Source organism: Quercus suber, unplaced genomic scaffold, assembly GCF_002906115.3.
Source record: "Quercus suber isolate HL8 unplaced genomic scaffold, Cork oak 2.0 scaffold_565, whole genome shotgun sequence".
Lineage (NCBI taxonomy): Eukaryota > Viridiplantae > Streptophyta > Magnoliopsida > Fagales > Fagaceae > Quercus > Quercus suber.
The window spans coordinates 422,575-427,098 of NW_027070010.1; the positions used below are offsets into that span (position 1 = coordinate 422,575).

Sequence of the window (4,524 nt, forward strand, 5' to 3'; positions counted from 1 at the left end):
AAGTGGTTAAGTTATTAGATATATAGTTGTCGGTGTTTTATTAAGTGTTTAAGGTAAGGGTTTAGATGCCAAGTTATTTTATAGTTTGAGTCTTTATAAAGTATAAGGTTATAAGGGGGGTGGGGTGGTAAGTAATTTTTAATAGTTACAAGGGTGAGTCATCAGCCCTTTTTCCTTTCTGCATACATGTGCCCACCCAAAACTTTTTCCCTTATCTTTTCTTGGCTACACCAGAAGGTTCAGCCCTTATTCTTCTTTCCCTATTCCTTTTTCTTTGTTCTTATCTCTTTCTTTTTCCCTTGTTCTTACACGGCAACACCTTATCTCTTCTTTGACTTTCTCAAAGCAACTAAAAGACTCAAGAAGCTCTCTCCCTTTTTCATACCCACAGGTCCAACACCAAAAGAAAGAAAAGCTCTCAACTCTTCTCTCCCTCTCACACCTACAGGTCTAGCAGTAAGGACAAAGTTTTCTTTCAATTCTTCTCAAGCTTTTGTTCTTTATTTAAAGCTAGAGTGATTCTAGCTCTTTCACTCCAAGAACCATGCTTTAGGTAAGGGAAAAATCTAATTCTTTTAGTCTATTGTCCATTTTAAATTTAAGTGATGGTTATATGAATTTGTATATGAGTGTGTTGAATTTTAGAGATTGTTGATTTCCTTAATATGAATTGAATTATTGTTATGCTTGCATGTACTCCTAGATGATAGACTAAGAAAAAATCTGTTATGGGTAAGTGTTAAAAGAGTAAAATAGTTAGATAAACTTTATGGAATTGCTATTTGAGGTGCTGAATGTATGGTTGATTCAGTAATTGAAGCTTGTTAAGAGTTAGTTCATGAACTTACTAAGAGTTGCACTCATTGGTTAACCTGTTTGGTTATCATAAATCCTGTATTTTTCTAGGATAGTTATGGGTAAAAGGTTTATTGGAGATTATTATATAATATGTCTAGTATGTGTGTATTAAATTTCAGATGAAAATACCATCATTTGATAATTTTTTGTAAATTTACAAAAAAATGTTGCAAAGTTGTCACTGTGATAGATTTTGTGTTTATGCATGGTACATTATGTATTAAATTGTATACAGTGAATTTGGATGCTAGGAATATTTCTTTTGAAAACTAAGACACGTATGGTTGTATTGGAAGTAGTTTCACAACATTTGATCAATATAAAAATAATGATTTAATTTCTAAGTTGCATGAAATTCTGTCAGAATAGATTTGAGCATGTTGTCTTTTATGATTTTTAATAAATCATGGCTTTTTGCTTTGACTCTGAAATTAATATAGTATTTACTAGACATCTAGAGGAATGGCTCTATAAAATTAAATGAAGATTGGATGTGTTTAGATAGCCTATTTGTATTTTACAAACAAAGCATATGCTGCTGAAATGAGCAGTAAACAGTAAATGATAACTTTGACTATGAGGATCTAATTCTAAAGTTAGGGTGAATGCTTTGAACTATAATTTAATAAGCTTATCTTTTGATATGTCTAGATCATAGATAGATTTTGTATAACTTGCTTTAAGGTTTAGTACTCTAAAGGAGGGGTTCTAAACCATTCAACTGTTATTTTTATGAAACTGTTTTGTTCATGTTGTATGTTGCCTTGTGTAAGTTTATGCATGCACCATTGCTTCCAATTTCAAACACATTCTTAATTGATTTTAAAGCTGTTTGACATGAACAGAATTTGAACAATTAAACAATGGTTTCTCCATGATTTGGTATATTATGTTGTTTAATGAATGTATTTTGTGTTTGGGGAACCTCGTTGAGGTGGGATTAGGATTTCTTTGATTTTAAGATATAGGGTTTGAGATGAATGTGTAAGTTTATGATAATGAATAATTGATAGTAATAAGTTTTGATATTTGGTTTAGGTGTTATAAATACTCAAGTCTGAGCTTATTCGACTTTAGGCTCTTGGTTCCTCTGCTTTTAGTTAAAGGATAAGTTATTTGGGCATTTGGTAATTCATGAGGTTATTTTAAAGTATATTATGCATTAAAAGGTTTTTGATTAAAGATATGGCATATAATCATGTTTTAAATAAAAATATGTTTGTAAGCTTTCGAAACCTTATGTATCTGATTTAAGCATATTGATACTATTGTTAATTTCAAGAACATGATGTTTAAAGAAAAGAATGAAAATGCTATTATAATGAAATGTTATGCAAACTGTGAAATTTAGTATGATATATAAGTAAGAAATGTTTTCGGGTTATGTCCTCTGGTAATCTGAACTTGATCAAAGTATTTTTAAGGATGGCAATGTGTCTATGCTCAATCAAAGTATTATTGAGGATGGCGATGCATCCGCACTCAATCAAAGTATTATTGAGGATGGCAGTTCGTCTGCGCTCGATTAAAGTATGTATTGAGGATGGTGGTTTGTCCGCGCTCAATTAAAGTATGTATTGAGGATGGCGGTGTGTCTGCGCTCATAAGTACAGACTTATCAGATATGGACTAACCAATATGTTATGAACAACTATATTATGTTATTGATCATGAGAGAATGATTTTGTTTAAATGCATTATGAAAGTTAAAAGCTCGCATGAAAAGAAGTTTCTGATGAAAAGAAAAGTTGTTCTTTAAAGATAAAAATTTCTGAAGTTCTGTTGTGCTTTAAAGATAAAGAATCTGATGAAAAGGTTTTAGTGTTCTATAAAGATAAAACTTTTGATGAAAGTACAAGTTTATGTTAAAAATTTATCAGATATTTGTTCTTTATGAAACGTGAGGCTTTATGACTATGAAAGTTATAATATTTTACGAGAAGAAGTTTATAAAGAAAAGTTTTTTCTTATTCATCAAGATGTTTCTAGTTTAAGACAAAGTTACCAATTATCCGATTTAAGTTAAAATGTTATTTTGTAATGAGAACATATATATATATATATATGTATGTATGTATGTATGTATGTATGTATGTGATTTTAAACAATCAATATTATATTTGGTGACTTTGTAAGAAAATAAAGAAATTCAATCTGAAAGGTTTTGGTGATATTATTATGATAAGAAAATGGAGAACAATTATTTTTCTTACGAAAAGCGTATAAGTTATTATTATGAATTGTATAAAATACTATGCACGAAAAGATGTTCTCCTATCTGAATATTTATAAAAAGAAATGATTTGATTTACTTGTATTCTTATTGAATTCTTATGTATCTTACCCTTACTAAGCTGTAGCTCACCCCTTCTACTCTGTTAGGACATATGTATTTCACTTGTTAATAACATATGTCATTCTTGTATGTAATTGGCTAATCCTTTGACAAAACGCACTCAACTTGTTTTTGGGTTATTCTAGGTGTTTTTAATATTTCAAGAAACAAGGTTTCAAGATCAAGTGTTGAAGTTATCGAGTCTGTCTAAGAAACAAGCTGAAGAAGTGCACAATCATTAAATCTCGACACCTGCTCAACACCTTACTATCTGTTGAGATTTATAAAATCAGAATCTTTGATCTGATTTCTTGGGATCTGTGAATGTGTCTTTGGGCTTTCTTTTCTCCTAACCCTAGACATATAAAAGGATTGTTTTATGGGCCGTCAAAGAGTTCATAAGTTGCACAAACATTGAGCAAACTCTGTTCAAGCAAATTGTAACCAGAGACAAAGTTTTGCCATAGTTCATCTTTTTTAAAGAAGTTGCTATATATGTGCACCTTTGGATTTTGTGACCAAGCATCTTCTTGATCTTCATCGTGGATGAATTGAAGAACTTTGCAGCCAACAACTCCTTCTAGTTGGTGATTGAAGTTGGGTATTGGGATCTGCGCATTGGTTAGTCACGTACTTGGGAGTAGTGTATCAAAAAGAGGAACTATCACTACAGAACAAGTTCAATTGGATATTGGAGTAAGGGTTTAACTGTAAGTTGGTAAGGTACTTGGGATTCCTTTACTTGTAACTGCTTGTTATGATAATAGTGAAGTTTTGGGAGTGGTGACCTGAAAATCACCCGGTGGGGTTTTTGCCGTCAGGTTTTCCCCATTCGTAAACAAATCACCGTATTATTTATTTTCCGCTGCATAATTAGTTTATTGATGATTTGTTTGTGTTACCACGCGTTTGCATGTTAAATTGATTAATTAATAACTTGGCTAAGTAATTAATTAATTTAATCACAAGGGGTCAATACGTTTTTGGCCTATCATACTCTTTTAGTCAACAGGTTTTAATTTGGAGCAGAGGGAGCCTTAGTTGAGTTTTGGAAAGAGTTAGTTTTAGTTTTAAATGTATAGATTCCAAATTAGAAATTTGATGTTAGTTTATTAATATTGTATATTTTTGGATCTAATGAAAGTTGTGTACTTTAAAACATTAAGAGATGTATTATGTAAGATTTAGAATTTGAGTAACTGGTAGATTATGTTATTCTTTGAGTACAGTGTAGATACTCTGAATGTCAAGTGAAAGTTATTTCATTTAAGTAAAGAAACAAGAATGAAAAGAAAGAGGGAAGCTTTTGTAAAAATTTTGTAAAAGTTGAG

At 30.8% G+C, this 4,524-nt stretch overlaps 1 long non-coding RNA gene across 2 annotated transcripts in view; it reads left to right on the plus strand.

The window, feature by feature from the left end:
• Nucleotides 1-231: 231 nt before the first annotated feature.
• LOC136063723 (uncharacterized) overlaps nucleotides 232-4,524 on the plus strand; it is a 4,456-nt gene continuing 163 nt past the window's right edge. The window contains exons 1-2 of one of the 2 annotated variants that reach the window (XR_010625341.1): nucleotides 232-553; nucleotides 2,283-4,524. The exon at nucleotides 2,283-4,524 is cut by the window's right edge and continues 163 nt beyond it. This is a non-coding gene — a long non-coding RNA (uncharacterized LOC136063723). The remainder of the gene's footprint in view (nucleotides 554-2,282) is intronic. The other variant, XR_010625340.1, reaches the window with a different exon arrangement.